Source organism: Palaemon carinicauda, chromosome 32, assembly GCF_036898095.1.
Source record: "Palaemon carinicauda isolate YSFRI2023 chromosome 32, ASM3689809v2, whole genome shotgun sequence".
In the NCBI taxonomy this organism is placed as follows: domain Eukaryota; kingdom Metazoa; phylum Arthropoda; class Malacostraca; order Decapoda; family Palaemonidae; genus Palaemon; species Palaemon carinicauda.
In genome coordinates, this window is record NC_090756.1 from 42,272,852 (window position 1) to 42,292,843 (window position 19,992).

The window sequence follows — 19,992 nt, forward strand, 5'->3', positions numbered from 1 at the left end:
TATTTCCTTTTAATTAAAGGAAATATATTATAGGAATGTGATATCCGGTGTTCCACAGGGTAGTGTTCTTGTCCCATTACTTTTCTTACTATATACACATGACATGTGGTTTGGCCTAGAAAACAAGCTTGTTGCATATGCAGATGATGCTACTCTCTTTGCATCAATTCCATCCCCTGAATGTAGATATAGGGTTGGTGAATCCCTTAATAGAGATTTAGCTAGAATTAGTGCATGGTGCAAATTATGGGGTATGAAGTTGAATCCTAACAAAACTCAAAGTATGATTGTAAGTAGGTCAAGGACGGTGGCTCCTCAACATCCGGATCTCAGTATTGATAATGTTTCTTTAAATATGTATGACTCTTTCAAAATTTTAGGTGTAATTCTCGACAGTAAATTTACTTTTGAGAAACATATAAGGTCTCTGTCTTCTTCAATTGCACCAAAAATAGGCTTATTGAGAAAGTCTTTCAAGATTTTCGGTGATCAATCTATTCTGAAGAAGTGTTTTAATTCTTTCATTCTACCTTGTTTTGAGTATTGTTCTCCTGTTTGGTCTTCAGCTGCTGATTCTCATCTTAATTTGTTGGACAGAAACTTACGGTCTATTAAATTTCTTATTCCTGATCTAGATATTAATCTCTGGCACCGTCGTTCAATTAGTTCATTATGCATGTTGCATAAGATTTTTCATAACTCTGACCATCTTTTACATTCAGATCTCCCTGGACAATTCTATCCTGTTCGTAATACTAGGCAGGCAGTTAATTCTAATAGCCAGGCCTTCTCCATCACGAGGCTCAATACTACGCAGTACTCTAGAAGTTTTATTCCAGCTGTTACCAAGTTGTGGAATGATCTTCCTAATCTGGTGGTTGAATCAGTAGAACTTCAAAAGTTCAAAGTTGGAGCAAATGCTTTTTTTGTTGACCAGGCGGACATAAGTCTTTTTTTAGTTTATTTATGACATATTTGTTTTTGATGCTGTTAATAGTTTATATATGACATGTTTGTTTTGATATTGTTACTGTTTTTAGAATTATTTATTGTTAATTTGTTCTCTTCATTTATTTATTTCCTTATTTCCTTTCCTCACTGGGCTATTTTTCCCCTGTTGGAGCCCCCTGGGCTTATAGCATCTTGCTTTTCCAACTAGGGTTGTAGCTTGGATAGTAATAATAATAATAAAGGATCCTTTTAGACCTTTCCCATTACCTCTTCACATTAAGTATATATATATATATATATATATATATATGTGTGTGTGTGTGTATGTGTGTATTTATATGTATATATATATATATATATATATATATATGTATATATATATATATATATATATATATATATAAATATATATATATGTATGTATAGATAGATAGATAGATATACATATATATATATATATATATATATATAGAGAGAGAGAGAGAGAGAGAGAGAGAGAGAGAGAGAGAGAGAGAGAGAGGAGAGAGAGAGAGAGAGAGAGAGAGAGAGAGAGAGAGAGAGAGGAGAGAGAGAGAGAGAGAGAGAGAGAGAGGAGAGAGAGAGAGAGATAGATAGATAAACAAATATTTATATATATATATATATATATATATATGTATATATATATATATATATATATACATATATATATATATATATATATATATGAATATATGTATATATATATATATATATATATATATATATGAATATATATATATATATATATATATATATATATACATGTGTGTGCGTGTGCGTGTGTATATACATCCCCCTCTCTCTCTCTCTCTCTCTCTCTCTCTCTCTCTCTCTCTCTCTCTCTCTCATAACATACCAACTACACTGTTAGAGGGTTAACAAAAAGTCTGCCAGATGCTTATCAATATGATATGAATAAATGTCGTAAAATTTTAAAGGTTATTTGCATCATTGTATTATATGTCATATAGCATCTTTGTGCCGTTGCAAAGTCTGTCCGATTGTAAAAGGAAATTATAAATATTTCTATATTTTATTTCAAGAATTTACAAGTTTCAATCTGTGAAAGATCCTACTTTCTAAAATATTATAGTCAATCCTTTTTGTAAGTTTTGACGTTTAAAACACACTCTAAATAGTCATTAACCTCTTCATCATTCCAAATGTCACAGTCAAAGTTGTTGCGTGGGTTGGTGTTGCATTTAAAGAAAACGATAACTGTTACTATAATTGATATTACAGGTATGAATTGTAATTTCTTAACAAACCCATATATATTTAAAAATTGCCATATATTTTTCATCTTAATGTCTTAATTGGTTCGATTAATTTATCATTAATAATCACGTCTCATTTTAGATGTCAAAGACTCCAGGCTTCATGTTATAACGTCAATATCCAGAGCCAAGTACATTATCATTATTATTATTTTTATTATTATTATTATTATTATTATTATTATTATTATTATTATTATTAGTATTATTATTATTATTATTATTATTATTATTATTAGCTAAGTTACAACTCTAGTTGGAAAAGTAGGAAAAAATAGCCCAGTGACGAAAGGGAATGAGGGAATAAATAAACTACATGATAATTAATGAATGATTAATATAGTCTTATGATCATTAACTGAACGGGAAATGAGTAAATTCATCCTCTTGATCACATACTCCACTTACCTCATCCTTCTTTCTTAGGAGGAATTTGCAAAAAGAGATAAAAGAAATCCAAAGATCGTTTCTGGTGGAGTTCGAATCTTCAAATTTCCGCTGAGAGAAAAAATGTCTGATTAAAATGTCCGAATTCCTAAAGACAAACACCATTTTTTTCTTTTATTATTTTCGAAAAAAAAATGGTTGTGTTGGAAAAGAGAGGAAGTTATTCTGCCTTTTTCGATGACAGAAAAGTTTATCTTGAATAGAATAAAAAAACAAGAGAAGTTAATTTTCCGATTAAGATTCTCAAAAATTCAAACTTTTCTTTGGCGGCTTGAACGAATTTTCTTTTACATTTCCTTATCTTCTTTAAATTTGAGATTATTTGATATAATGTATTTTAATGTTGTTAATACTCTATATTGACCATTCATAACTTCTTGTGTAATATCTTTATTTCCGTATTCCCTTTCCTCACTTGGCTATTTTTCTCTGTTGGAGACCATTTCTTTTTAACTAAGGTTGTAGCTTAGCTTGTAATAATTATAATAACTTCAATCTACAACTGTCTTGTCTTTTTAAGCATTTTCTATAATAATAATAATAATAATAATAATAATAATAATAATAATAATAATAATAATAATAATAATAATAATCTACAACTGTCTAGTTTTCTTTTTAAATGTTATCTAATACTTGATACGGACTATTTAAAGGTTTTATAGGTCCCCCCTGAATGACAGAGGCAAGCGACAGTGACAATGCCCTAGAGAGTGATTATCTATACATATGATGAGAGCCCCAACCCTCTCTGCAACAAACTAATAACAGGGAGGGCCGGGCAATGGCTGCTTAAAACTCAGCAGGTAGACCTGCAGGTTCCCCCAACCTAACGCCCCCCCCCCCCCCCCCCCATCCTTAGTTCACAATGATGGTGAGGTTGAAGACGCTACAAGAAAATATCGAGCTTTAGCGGGACTTGAACACAAGTTCACCAGATCCCCTTGCTGGGACGTTTCCAATAGGCAAAAAAGAAAAAAAATCTTTTATTCTTTCAATAAGCTTTTTAAAATTCATGAACAGATAATTATGTATATCTTTTGGCTGTAAATTTTATTAGGAAAATCTGAATTTCATTAGAAAATCTTTATTGTTTTTCATGTCTTTATTTCTGATTTTTTGAAGTTCAAAGAAAGAAGAAAGAGTGATTGGAAATCTCTGGTAAGTGAAATACTTCTATTTCCTTCTCATCTAGGAGAGGCGGAGGGGATCAAGTCAATCTCCAATCAGTTTATTAAAGCTCATCTCTTGTGCTCATCTGGAAGGGGGATCCGGAAATAGCTCTCCTTCACTTCTTTTATCTTTAATTTATAGATTTTATTGTTGTTATTATTACTATAGGTTACAACCTTGATGGGAAAAGCCGGACGCTATAAGCCCAAATGCTCCAACAGGGAAAAAAGCAAAGCGAGAAAAGAAAATAAGGAAACAGATAGAATAGTGTACCTGAGTGTACCCTCAAGCAAGAGAACTTTCACCCAAGACAGTGGAAGACCTTAGTACAGAGGCATTTTTTTTCGTAATTGAATTGAAAAGTTACAATAACATAATAGATTTACGCTTTATTCATCCCTTTTGGTGTTCATTAAAAAATATAAAAATTCTCTTTATATCAATATTATACGCAGAGAGATGTTGCATCTACTCACGTGGTCCGATGTACCAACTACTCTCAAAGACAAATTGTTCAACTATCTGGCAAATCATTACAAATCTGAAAGCGTTGATAACATTTTTACCTTCCCTCATTAGGTACAAAGTTTTCAAGGTCGTATGAAAAATAAAAAAAAATAAATGAAAGTTTTTAGGGTTATTTGAAGAAAAAAAATGAAGTTTCTAGGGTCACTTGAAAACTACAGATGTTGACATTTTTAAGGTCACCTATAAAATCAAAGATTTTCAAATATTCAAGGTCACTTTAAAAAATCGGCGATTTAGACGTTTTCAGGGTTATTTGAAAAAAAAAATGAAGACTTTGGTATTCTGACTTATGTGTAATGAACCTTGCCTTTACACATTTCACGAAATTTACTCTGTTAGTTACTCCTTACACAATATTCTCTTATCACAAAGCCTTTCATTATATTTATGAAGTTTAATTTTATGATAAAAAACAACCTTTTAGAAGGGATTCTCATCGTTTCGTACAGGAAAGCTTTTAAAATATCACAATAGGCCACTTTCAGTTTTTGTTTACCAAATTTTCTCTGAAGAACTTTTGTTTATTTCTACTTCAAGGTCTATTTTCCTATCGCACAATGAAACCCTGCCCCCTATGGGACCTACAAGATCAGTTTGTCGTATACATTCTTAGATGGTTAGATTATCACAGAATGTATTTCGCATTAATTGGCAAATCCACATTATGGAAGCACTTAGAAAACAAGACACTCTTCAGTTTCTTCTTTCTGATGTCTAGTGGGATCTTGTTATGTAGTATTTGTGGCTGTTTGTTATGACTAATTCAAATGTTCAGCATCAAAGGTTTGAACTGCTTTACTTTTTCAAACTTTGTTTATTTTATTGATTGATGGCTAAAGTTTGTTTATTTTTGTTGTTGTCTGGCCCTGCTCTTCCCGTTTCTCCTTTTTGTGCTTGATAAGGACTTTTGGTAGCCTATCGGAAATGTCTCTGCCTGGCGATCATCTGGACTTGTGTTCGAGACCTGTTTGAGCTCGATAGTTTCTTGTAGTGTCTGCAACCTCACCATCCTTGTGAGCTAAGGATGCGGTGTTTGGGGAGACTATAGGGCTACCTGTTGAGTCAGCCATAGCCCGGTCCCTGGTCCTAGCCTGATGGAGAGGGGTCTTGGGCGCTGATCATATGTATATATGTAAATCTCTAGGGTATTCTCCTGCTAAGGCAGTGTAGCTGTTCCTTGTCTCTGCCATTCATGAGCAACCTTTATACCTTTTGATATATATATATATATATATATATATGCATACATATACATATATATTTATATATATATATATATATATATATATATATATTCCAAAAACCTTCCATTTAAAAGGGTTTCACTGCCTTGGTACATCTCAACGATGGCCCGTCTCTAAGACATTGTCCTTTTAGGGCATTGTCACTGTCCCTTGCTTTTGCCATTCATTTTAATGTACAGTATATAAGTACATGTATGCCTTTATGGTTATATAATTATGTAGCTCTTAAGTTCCCTCACGATTGGGACACTTTTAGATGTTCATAACGATAGTAGAAATTGTAATGTATTGAAGAGTGACTTGAGAATAGGAAGTTTGTCTCGTTGTGAAATATTTTGTCAAATTTTCAAGAGGTTCAGCAATTAAAATGAGACCAAGAAAGTCAATAGAGTTTAATATTCGAAGCAGAATTTTCTTGTTCGACACAAAATTTCTTTTTGTTCGAAATCTCAAGAGATTTCAGTCCATATCGGAAAAGTAAAATATTTACTCAGCTCTGATAGACGAGATTGCAACAATGAGGTCAATTGTCCATTTGCTTTTCGAACGTAAAGTGATTTTCAAAATATATTATTTCTAAATAAGACGATTTTAATTTAAATTTTTTATTTATTTATTTATTTTTTTTTTTTTGAGAAGACAATATTCAGAATTTCAAATGTATTTTCTTTGAACATAAGATGATTCTCAAAATTTCAAATCCTGATCGGAGGTTTATATTGAATTATTCTTTTGTGGTCTGAAAGGGAATATTAGTTTTACTTCAGATGAGGAATGTTGAAACAATGATGAAGTGCAATCAGCAGAAATATTAATTTAATAAGTCTATTTCTTTCAATGGTCTTACTCTCTGAAGTTATTAGAACACATCTTGATATTAATGTTTAATAGATTTTTTCTTTTCAATCAAACTTTGTTTTATCGAATAAATGAACCACAAACATATATATTTTTTTCTTTTAGAACTGGGACTCATCAAATATATTCTGATTACCTGGAATTCAGAATAAAAACTTGTCAGATTTTTTCATCTTTTTTTTTTCCTTGAAATTCAGATAGAAATATGTCACATTTCTCCATCTTTATTTCCAGGAATAAAAAAAAATGAAAAACTTATCAGATTTTCCTTCTTATTTTAATGAACCAGAAACAAATTTATTCTTCAGAACTGAGACTCATCAAATAGCTTTTGTTTTCCAAGAATGGAAAAAACAACTTGCCATATTTTTCCTTATTTTATTTAGATATTTATTTCAATTTCAAGAACAGCAAGAGAGAATTGGTTTGCTGTTTATAAATGGTTCTTCGTCTTTTCTGGTTTGTGAAGGAATTTCCATTAAGATTTCACTTTCGAGTTTCTCTTATTGTTTTCTATCTTTAAATGTTGTCAAATTCAGTGGCTCCCAGATCTACAGTAGTTTCTAACACGTTTCCTTTTATCTTCTTTTGGCGTCATTTTTTCGTTGATAAAACTTGATTATATATTTTTCCCTTTTCTCTTTATTTAGATTTTTTAGTTATTTTTTTCTAATTTTCCATAAGAAATAAATTCTCTTTTGATTTCAGTAATTATTTTCATAATTCTCATTATCATTATTATTATTATTATTATCATCATCATCATCATCATCATCATCCTCATCTTTATTATTATTATTATTATTATTATTATTATTATTATTATTATTATTATTATTATTATTATTATTAACAATAGTGGGTGCTCAGAATTGATATCTCCTCTCAATAGAGCTAATTACAATTTTCAAGGAAATCTATTTGATTAATAACTATCATCACTTCTGATACGAATATGCGATCTCTTTAAAGTAAGCTGGTACAGTTGTCTTCCTTCATTCCGGTACACTGACGTCTCCTTATTTTCTCGAGAAGCATACCGGAATAAATGGAGCCAACTGTACCTCAGGGTTCAGGATCAGCGTATACCAATCACCTTCAGTCTTAAATGAGACACAGCATTTATATTTGGGTTCATTAACAGTGTTTGCTGATTCTGTCAGCTTTGTCTTACCTGTTGTTTATTAGGATTTTAGAACAACTTTCTACTATCATTTGTCAATTTTTGTTGTTATACTGTCACCTTTGTCTTACATATGTTCTATGTTGTTTTAAGACTAGTTTCTAATGTTTTTTGTCAATTTGATTTCTTTTCATTGGGCTCAGTGTGTCCGCTACTTCTTGTCAAAATGAAGTGGCATATCTTTCTCATTGGGTTTATGAATTGTCTAAAGAGGATCTTTGGCAAATGATTCCAGGACAAAAGTCATTCCCGGACAACTCACTCAAGAAACAAGTTATGCATCACCTCCAACATGGTTGGAAACTTTGGCAAAGTCACCCTATTTTAAGCTCTATTGACACTGTCCGTTATCGTGTTTCATTATTCACCTAGCCTGGAATATAATTCGGTGTAGGAACATGCCATATCAAGACCCATGTCAATTATACGATCTTTCCTTTTCAAAAATTTCATTCTAGAATAATGCTTGTGACGTCACAGCAATTTCCATCAATCAGTGTTGCTCTAAGTCGTCACCTGATCGGGATCTTTGTAAACAAAGCGAATCTTCCACGTGTCGGTCGCTATCATTCTCACATTTTGAATTCAATTTTGGATTCAGTTTTGGATTATTATTACGTGTTGTGCCTTCAAAATTTATTCACGATAAGAGGAAAGAATGGAGGTTATTTTGGTGATAATAAGGGTATAGAGAAATATAAAGTAAGCAAGAAAAGAGAACTTCAGTGTTGGAAGTTTCTATCGGAAATGTTTGGCAGTTTTTGAAAGTTTTTGAAAGTTTTCAACTTTGCTTCTGAAATTTTTCCTTCTGTTATGAATACTTTCCTTAGAATTTTGTTACTATTGAAGTGGGGGAGCCAGGCGCCATTGAAAACGCTATCCACATTATACTATTGAGTTGTTAGGAATCTTAGTTAAAAAAAGTCTCGCTCCTTATATAAGTGTTATTGGTAGTGTTTGTAAAGTAAGTGGTAGAGGTCTGTGAAGTAAGTGTCATGTATTTGTAAAGTAAGTGTTGGGGTTTCTAAAGTAAGTGTCAGGTGTGCAACCATTGATCCGTGTCCCAGTGCTAAATGGATATTACTTTAAATAATGATTGATGCCTAGGGCTAGAGTCCCTCTAAGAAATATTCTACAGTTTCAGACGACAGATTTACTCAAATGGACATCTGTGATCTCTCTAATTTTGATGAGTGTTAATAATGAATTATGTCAATTCCATTCATTTTCATTGTAATTTTTCATTTTATTTTTCATCATTATCTCCATTATATTTCATCAGTTGACTCTTATATTATTAATGTGAATTCTTTATCAACACCTTATGTTACCATGTTAATTATAATATATGTTTCTTTTTGTATTAGTTTTAATAATTTGGAAAACTTGGAACTGACACCTTTATTATAATGAGAAAATGTTTCTATAAACATTACATACTTATTTTATGCACATCTAACTGATTCAATTACACAAAGAGGGCTTTTATAACTTATCTATGTTCTTAAAAGGAGGAAATCACTGATACAAAAAAAATAGGTTAAGTTAGAATCTTGCACTGATTCATTCCTATTGGAAACCTCCCTGCCTGTCGATCGTTGGACCGGGGTTCGAGTCCCGTTCAAACTTTGGTGCTGATCATATGTATATATGGTCAGTCTCTAGGACATTGTTCTGCCTGCTAAGACAATGTCACTGTCCCTTGTCTGTGCCATTCATGAGAGACTCTTAAACATCTGATATTTCTATTAATTCAAAAACCTTAAATTTGAAATGGTTTCACTCCCTTGATACTTCTCAACATCTCTGAGGAAAATCAAAGCGAGAACTTTGTTTTCTCAACAATATTAATCATCTAACTCTTCTGGAACCTGATCAATTTGTAATGAATCACTTACTTCGTATTGATAGTTATATTGAGCCTCTAGACAGTGAATCATGAAAATGTTTATAGGATAGAGTTATCGTCTACACTGCCATGATATTAATTGTTTACTGATATGACCTGACATCCTTGTTGCCCTGGCATTCTTTTTAAAACTGTTTCTCATACAAAGTATTTTTTAAATGAAATTTTAAATGAATTTGTTTACAATTTTCTAAGGGTGAAGCAGGCTTCACCTAACCCAACCTAACTTTACTTAACCTAACCTAATCTAATCAAACCCATCTCAAACGATACTAAACCTACCTAACTCAGCCTGGCCCAATGTAACTTGATCTAACCTTACCAACCCCTAACCCAACCTAACTTAACCAAAGCTAACCTAAACCAACCTAACCTGACCAAATCTAACTTAACATAACCTATCGGCGTCGATGACTTTAGATGCCAAGATGCCAGAAAACCTGAAAACAATCAGTTAAATATCCTAACGGTCTAGCCTAACCAAACCAAATTTAACCTAGCCTAGCACTATCACATCTGACCCAACCTAACCCAACCAAACCTGACTCAACCTAACCGAAGCTTACCTAAAACAGATTGACACAATCTAACTTAGCCTAACCTAACTAAACTTGATTCAACCTAACCTATGTAAACCCAACGTAACCCAAGCTAACCTAATCTAACCAAACCTAACCCAACCTAACCTAACCCCTCCCTCCCTAACCTCACCCAACCCAACCTCACCCAACCTAACCTAATTTAACTTTTCTCTAAGAAGACCGAATTGTGTGTAACGGCAATGAGAAACGCATGGATTGGAATAATGCCAGATAATAAGGCGCAAAAGTAATGTCTACATAATTCGTCTTGGTATAATTTTTTTAAATTTTTAACTGGCTATTTTGTATTGAAGGATCATCTGCTTTCTTTTATTTAGCTCTAACTCATTATTATTATTATTATTATTATTATTATTATTATTATTATTATTATTATTATTATTATTATTATTATTAATCTTGGAAACAAATCGAACGGGAAAAAAGACCCTTTGAAAATGTTCTCAGTTAAAAGATATCACAAATTAACATAACAAAAAAAGGCTATAAAATGGATGCAATTGAAAGAGACGATTGAAAAGATCGTGTCTTGCTACATGGGGAAAGTGGTAGGAGAAAACTTTAGAATATAAGGTCTCGTATAACAATTCAATTTATTATCTTTTTATCATTCTTCGAAGTCGATATGTTTCATGGTTTCACAGAAACGTTTTATGTGTAATAGAAAAACCTTTCCTGAATATCGTATTACAATGATATGATAGATTTCAAGTTTCATAAGAGTCACATATCAGTGTCAACAAGAAATTTGAAACACAATATAATTTTCCGATTTCGAAATCATTTCCCCGCATATTCAAGAGGTCAGGTTGCAATTGACACTTGAATTGAGTATTGCAACATTACAGCATTTATTTTCTGTGCTGAAGTAAATGCTAATTGCATTGATAGTCTCTTGGTCTGTATTATTCAAGCAGCTTGGTACGAAAAAGGAATCAAAATTATATATTTGTATAAGGTAACGAGGTGTGCCAAGAGATTCTGCGTCCAACTGTATATTCTATTTCACGGTAAAAAAATTATATTTTTTTCTATTTGTTGATATATAAAAAATAATTTTGTAATATAAATCAAAAGATTAAGTATCTCGTCTAATTGTAACCTGACCTTTCGAATATGAAAGATATATTTTTCAAAGTAAAAAAAGGCACATTTTTTGTCTTCAATTTCTCATATCATTTTTATCGTTGTTCTTAATGTAACATTGACATAATATTTGAAACCTTTTATATTACTGTGATATTTTATTCAACATAGCCTACATTCGTTTATTCACATAATAAAAAATTTTTTGAAAAATTAATACACTAAAATACATCTACCGGAAATGTCATTTCCTCTGCTTTTCTTAATAGAAATATGTTTATTTAATTAATGTATTTTTGTGTCTGTAACTCCTCTGTAATACACTCTTTCATGATAAAAGAAAATATCCTATATTTTGCAAAAGTATAGAAGGATTAACATACATTTCTAATTCCATCAATTATTGATTTAACGACATAGGAAATTAATCTAAATACATTCCATAAGTTTATTTCGTGAATAACTTCTAGAGAGAGAGAGAGAGAGAGAGAGAGAGAGAGAGAGAGAGAGAGTCCTAAATTTAGTCAAAATCATTTATGATCATTAATATCATAATAAAAGATGTGAAGGTTTGTATATTAGCGTAATTTAAATAGTTTATATATATATATATATATATATATATTAATATATATATATATATATATATATATTTGTATAATTATATACATATATAAATATATAAATATATATATATATATATATATATGTACATATATATATATATATAGATATATATATATATATATATATAAATATATATATATATATATATATGTACTATATATATATATATATATATACACGTACATATATATATATATATATATATGCATACATGCAGTATATATTTATCCCTTTCTGAGTGGGGATACCTTAACGTGGTTAGAGGGTTTGCGTATCCTCAAGATTAACAAAGCTGTACTAGTTAGGGTTCTCCATGCTAGGTTGGCTTACTGTGACCGATAAGATTAAAATCTCCTACTATATATATATATATATATATATATATAAAATAATCTCGTATCAATTTTGAACGTAACAAAAGGCTTAGTTTATAAGTAGACGAAATCCTACGAAAAGCGATGTTTCACATTTTATGATATGAGAAATATAGTCTTACATTTATAGAAAAAATTGTTATTTTTGAATGATACTTTATTGGAATTAAGAAATTTAAAATTATCTCTCTCTCTCTCTCTCTCTCTCTCTCTCTCTCTCTCTCTCTCTCAAATGCAAACACCGTCACCAGCGTTATTGCAGTCACATTGTTACAAGGCCACCTGTCACAAAACTTTATATCCACAGAAGAGTGATTACGAGAGATCAGGTAAATCCAAATGTAATTATATTATCTCGAATGTAATCTGGTGGAAGCAAACGTTACAATATATGTTTGATTTTAGTAGACTATACGTAATTCGATGGCCTTCAAGGTAATCATTACAGTGAAGGGTCAATTAATTATTGTTTGAAACTGTTCATATCTTTTATCTAAGTTAACATAGATTCTTTCTCTAAATAAATGAATACGTTCAATATTCCTATCGATTTCAGTGGCTCCTTTTTATTTGAGTTATTATCCAATGACTAGAAAATTGTTGTTATAGTTACAATCATATAGTTATGTTTATGCTAAGCTGAATTGTGAAAAATAAATGACCAATTTTATCTAACGATTAAAGTCATTAGAAATTTTCTTTGTTAAGAAATAAAATTTTGAATAATTAATAATTTTGAATATGTAACGCCTTCACCTGGTGATCGCCAAACTAGGGTTCGCGTCCCGCTCAAATTCGTTAGTATCTTTAGTGTCTGCAACCTCACACTATCCTTGAGGGCTAAGGATGGGATTTTTGGGGGAGAGACTATAGGTCAACCTGTTGAGTCATCAGTAGCCATTGCCTGGCCCTCCCTGGTCCTTGCTTGGTGGTGAGGGACCTTGGGAAATGATTATATGCATCTAGGGTATTGTCTTGCTACCTGGGGCAATGTTATTTTCCCATTCCTCTGCCATTCATGAGCGACCTTTAAACTTTTCAAACTCGGCTAAGAAAGATAGCAAAGTTTTGGAATATTTCAAAAGTGAATCCTAAGATATTACAATTATTTACCATTTAAGAGATTTTTTCCTCATTAAACTCTTATTGATAAATCTATTATTATGCAAGAAAAAAAACAGGACAATGGACATTGGCTTAAAAATGCATATATATATATATATATATACATACATACATACATACATACATATATATATATATATATATATTGAACATATATATATATATATATATACATATATATATATATATATATACACGCACACACACACACACATATATATATATATATATATGTGTGTGTGTGTGTGTGTGTGTTTGTGTGTCTATATACTCATATTTATGCATATATATATATATATATATGAGTGTGTGTGTTTATATAATTATATTTATGTATGTATATATATATATATATATATATAATAATAACAATAATAACAATAATGATAACAAAAGCAAATGCAACTATTAATGTTCTACTGCAGGACATATGCCTCATATATTTCAATTCATGTCTGGGATTTAGCCAGTTTTCATCACCACAATGGCCAGTGCAGATTGGTGATGGTGGGAGATTATCGTCTTATCGCTCATAGCAAACCAACATAGTGTGAGAGGCCCTGAGTAGCACCGCTTTGCTGATCATGGTGGTTCACAATCCCTTCCAACAAGTTATGGTATCACAACTCAGAAAGGGCTCTACTTTATATATATATATATATATATATATATTTATATATATATATATATATATATATATATATATTCAACAGCCATTACTAGTCCACTGCAGAACAATGGCCTCGGAAATGTCATTGTAATTGCATCTGTTTATGGTTTTTCTAGGCCATTCCACCCACGCAAACTTTCTTAGTTCGTTGAATCATCATCTTCTCTTCCTTCCCCGTCTTTTTCAATAATATATAGGGACCCTTTCTGTTATTGCTAATTTCCATCAATTATCTGTCATTCTCATTATATATCCCACCCACATATATTTTTTCTTACATGGGGCTAATATATATATATATATATATATATATATAAATATATATATATATATATATATATCAGTTAAATGTATATCATAGTGCATGAAAATTATAGAATTATGGAATTGAGAATGTAAATACGTATGAAGAGTAAAGTAGAAATTCTATCCATGCTTTTTCTTAAAAAGGATATTAAGAAAGGGAGATTATTTTGCTTTCTGTGGAGTCCATATTTCATGTGAAAGTTGGTTTGATTAGTTTTTCCTTATATAAAATATATAATCTTATATAAAAGTAGATGGGGTGGAAGTAATTAAACTCAAAATGGAAAATCTGAAAAAAAAAATATATATAAACTAAACCATCTCTCATGAAGAGTACCCTTGGAGAAATATTATGTTTTCATTAAGAAATTATGAGAAAAGTTTTACCATAATTAATTCATGAAAGCTATTTTAAACACCTATAATTCAATCCTCGGTTCCTGACTTCATTTCAGGGGATTGAAAAGTCCATCTTCTTACATTACTCTTTTAATTACTTTCCACTTCATTGTCATTAATATTAATGATTAAGTCATAGACCCCACTTAACTAGTCTCCATCGACGGACCATCTGTGTTATCAGCCATCTTTTCCATTGGGGAGATTCTGTGTGTTTTTCTCATGGGTTGATATCTAAGCATTTCTTCCAAGGGTCAATTTCTGAGCCTTTCCTCTAAGGGTTAATTTCTGAGCCTTTTTTCTAATGGTTAATTTTTGAGCCTTTTGTTCTAATGGTTAATTTCTGAGCCTTTTTTCCAAGGGTTAATTTCTGACCCTTTATTCAGAGTGAAGATTTCTGAGCCTTTTTTTTAAGGAATAATTCCTGACCGGTTTTTTCGACGGTTAATTTCCAAGCCTTTTTCTTAGGGCTACTTTCAGAGCATTTTTTTCTGAAGGTTAATGTCTGAATCTTTATTTGTAGTGTTGAGTTCAGAGCGTTTTCTTCTGTGTTGATTCCCAAGAATTTTTTCCAGAGGATAGAATTTTATAAGCCTTTTTTCGGATGGTTAATCTCAGGCTTTTTTTTTTAGGGTTAATTTCTGAGCCATTTTTCCAAGGGTTATTTTCTTAGCCTTTTCTCGAAGGTTAATATCTGAGCATTATTTCTCAGGGCCAATTTCAGAGCCTTCATTCAGAGTGTTGAATTCTGAGTCTTTTTTTTTATGGTTAATGTCTGAACCTTTATTCTGATGGGTAATTTCTGAGCCTTTTTCTTGGAGCTATTTTCTGAGCCTATTTTCTGAAGGCTTATTTTTTCTAAGACTTCTCTGAGTGTTGATTTCTGAGCCTTTTTTTGAGGATTAATTTCGTAGCCTTTGATGTGACTTCATTTCTGAGCCTTTTTTCCGAAGGTTAATTTTTAGCCCTTTTCCGCGATTTATTTCAGAGCCTTTATTCAGAGTGTTATTTTCTGAGGCTTAATTTCTGAGCTTTTATTCTGATTGTTGACTTCTTAGCCTTTTTCTGATGGTTAATGTCTGAGCCCTTATTCTGCTATGTTCTGATAGTTAATTTCTGAGCCTTTTTCTTGGGGTTAATTCATGAGCCTTTTTCCTGTGGGTTAATTCAAGATCATTCATTCTGAGTGTTGATCTCTGAGTCTTTGTGGTGAGTGTTGATTTCTGAGCCATTTTTTTTCTGAAGGATAATTTCTTAGTCCTTTTTCTGAGTGTTGGTTTCTAAGCCATTTTTTTTTTTTCTGAAGGTTAATATCTTAGTCCTTTTTCTGAGTGTTGGTTTCTAATCCATTTTTTTTCTGAAGGTTAATTTCTTAGTCCTTTTTCTGAGTGTTGGTTTCTAATCCATTGTTTTTTTCTGAAGGTTAATTTCTTAGTCCTTTTTCTGAGTGTTGGTTTCTAATCCATTTTTTTTTTCTGAAGGTTAATTTCTTAGTCCTTTTTCTGAGTGTTGGTTTCTAATCCATTTTTTTTTTCTGAAGGTTAATTTCTTAGTCCTTTTTCTGAGTGTTGGTTTCTAATCCATTTTTTTTTTTCTGAAGGTTAATTTCTTAGTCCTTTTTCTGAGTGTTGGTTTCTAATCAATTTTTTTTTTTTCCTGAAGGTTAATTTCTTAGTCACTTTTTCTGAGTGCTTGTTTCTGAGCCTTTTTTCAAAGAGTTGATTTCTGATTTCTTTTTTCCTGATGGTTAATTTTTTATCCTTTACTCTGAGTATTGATTTCTGTGTCCTTTTTTCCGAATGTTAATTTCTGAGCATTTTCTCTTTGTGTTGTTTTCTGAGCCTTTTTTTCTAAGGCTTAATTTCTGGGGCTTTAGTGTGAGTGTTGATTTTTGAGCCTTTTTTTCAGAAGGTTGATTTCTGTGCTCTTTTTTTTCCGAATGGTAATTTCTGAGCCTTTTCTCCTAGTGTTGTTTTCTGAGCCTTTTTTTCTATGGCTTAATTTCTGAGGCTTTATTCTGATTGTTGATTTATGAGCCTTTTTTCTGAGGGTTGTTTTCTGAGCAGTTTTTTCAAGGGTTACTGTTGAAATTTTTTTTTCTGATGGATGATTTCTGAGCCTTTTTCTGTGGGTCAATTTCTGAGTCTTTTTTGTTTGAGGGCTGATGGCTGAGCCTTTTTTTTGGGATGGTTAATATCCGAGCCTTTTTTTCTGAGAGTTTATTGCTGCGTCTTTTATTCTGAGTGTTGATTCCTAAGCCCTTAGTCTGGATATTGATTTATGAACTTTTTTTCTAAGGGTTAGTTTTTGAGCCTACTTCTGAGTTTTTTTCTGAAGGGTAATTTCTGAGCCTTTTTCTGTGGGTCAATTTCTGAGTCTTTTTTGTTTGAGGGCTGATGGCTGAGCCTTTTTTTTGGGATGGTTAATTTCCGAGCCTTTTTTTCTGAGAGTTTATTGCTGCTTCTTTTATTCTGGGTGTTGATTCCTAAGCCCATAGTCTGGATATTGATTTATGAACTTTTTTCTAAGGGTTAGTTTCTTAGCCTATATTCTGAGTTTTTTCTGAAGGGTAATTTCTGAGCCTTTATTCTGAGTGCGGATTTCTGATCCTGTTTTGAGGTGGTGTTTACTGCTGAGCCTTTTTTTCCGAGGGCTAATTTCTGAGCTTTTATTCTGAGTGTTGATTTCTGAGCCTTCATTCTGAGGGTTAGTTTCCGAGCCTTTATTCTGATTGTTGATTTCTCAGCGTTTATTCTGAGGGTTAATGTATGAGCCTTTATTCTGAATGGTGATTTCTGAGGGTTAATATCTGAGCCTTTTTTCTGATAGTTGATTTTTTAGCCTTAATCTGAATGTTGATTTCTGAGCCTTCTTTTCCGAGGGGTAATTTCCGATCCTTTATTCTGTGTGTGGATTTCTGACCCTATATTTTTTCTTTCAGTTTAATTTCTGAGCCTTTATCTTGAGAGTTAATTTCTGAGCCTATATTATGGGTGTTGATTTTTTAGCCTTTTTTTCTGGTGGTTAATTCATAAGCCTTTATTCTTAGTGTTGATTTTTTGGGCCTTTGTTTTGAGGGTTAACATCTGAGGATTTTTTTCTGAGGGTTACTTTCTGAGCATTGATTCCGAGTGTTGACTTCTGAGACTTTTTTCTAATGGTTAATTTCTGAGCCTTTATCCTGAGTGTTGACTTCTGAGCATTTTTTTCTGAGAGCTAATTCCAGAGTCTATTCTGAGTGTCGATTTCAGAGGATTTTTTTTTTTTTGTTGGGGGGGGGGGGGTTAATTTCTGAGAAATTTTCTGAGTGTTAATTTCTGAGCCTTATCCGAAGGTTAATTTCTGACCCTTTATTTCAGGGGGCTAATTTCTAAGTCTTTCTATTCCAAGGGTTAATTTATGACCCTTTTTTCCTAGGGTTAATTTATGAGCTTTTCCTAAAAGGTAATTTCTGAGCCTTTTTTCTTAGGGCTAATTTTAGAGCATTTGGATCTGTTGGTTAATATCTGAGCCTTTTTTCCTTAGGATTAATATCTGAGCCTTCATTCTGATCGCTGATTTCTGAGCCGTTTTTTTTTTTTTTTTTTTTTTTTTTTTAAGGTTAATTTCCGAGTTTTTTTTTTATTTCTCTGGCCGCAATTCTACACAAAATGACTGATCTCTTTTCTTCTTTTCTACTCTCAAGTCAAAAATAGGTTATCATTTGTTTGATTGAAATATGAAATATAGAAAACTTGAAATATAACTGGTTACAGAGAATAAATGACAGTCTGAAAGTTCATTATTTTATTATAAAAAATCATTAAACAATAAATGATCAGATAATAATAGAAATGAGATAATTTAAATGATTAACGTAGTTAGAATAAAAACGACAATAATAGTAATAAGAAATTGACCTTCTGTGAGTTTAATCCTATTTAAATTCTGCTAAATATCAGATTCTTGTTATACAGTAAGTGATTTACTCCTGTCTTAATAATTTCATTAATACTTTTAACATTTATTTTCTTTTTAATTCATTCATTTACTGTTTTCTTTAATTTTAATTTTTTTCTTAAATATCAAAATTCGTATTACTGTCTCCCAATTAGACTTACAAGTCAATACTTATGAAGATTGCGTGAATTACTAAAAGTAATTCACGCCCATATGTATATAGAGTATATATAAAACAACAAAACAAATGTAGCCACTTTTGATCCACTGCAGGACAAAGGCCTCACACATGTCCCTGGTAATGTCTGGAGTTTAGCCATTTTTTATCACCACGCTAGCCACAACGGATTGACGATGGCAAGAAACTTTAGTCTGATATCTTACAGCAAACCAATCTAGTATGGGTGGCCCTGACTTGTGCAGCTGATTGATCATGGTAATATGAAACCCTTTAACCACACACACACACACACACACACACACACACACACACACACACACACACATATATATATATATATATATATATATATATATATATATATATATATATATATATATATATATATATATATATATATATATATATATATATATTCACAAAAGGAATCATAAATGTAATATGGAAGGTAGACTCCATAAAGGGGGAACTATTGTAAAAGTTGAAAGTAAACAATGAATGAGATTACGTCTAACAAAATTAACGTTACTGAAATTATCTGGATGGATGACAGGACGGGGCGAAAAATAGTAATTTTGAAACAATGAAATACAAAAAAAAAAAAAAAAAAAAAAAGAACAAAAATGGTAAAAACAAGTTTATTTTTTATGGGACTGAAATCGTTTTGAGGCAAGAGTCTCTCGAAGCAGAATTTGGAAAAGTTGAGTCTCATTTGTTTCTTGGAAACAAATTATTATTAATTAAAAAATATATTTATTTGTTGAGATTTCTGAGCCACAACTGGAATATAGCCAGAAATGGTTGGAGGGTCCTGGTGTGGACCGTTCGTAAAAGTATTCAGCTCTATTGAAAGTTCAGTTGAATAATCAAGGTTTTTTTTAATTCTATTCTTGATGGAGATGAATACGCTGATTGATTCTCTCTCTCTCTCTCTCCTCTCTCTCTCTCTCTCTCTCTCTCTCTCTCTCTCTCTCTCTCTCTCTCTCTCTCTTTCTGTATCTGTGTGCCGGTGAGTGATTACACTTTTGAGACCCTATAAATATCATGATTTAACGCGGATAACAAAAGGCTATCGAGTGCAATATAGCTACA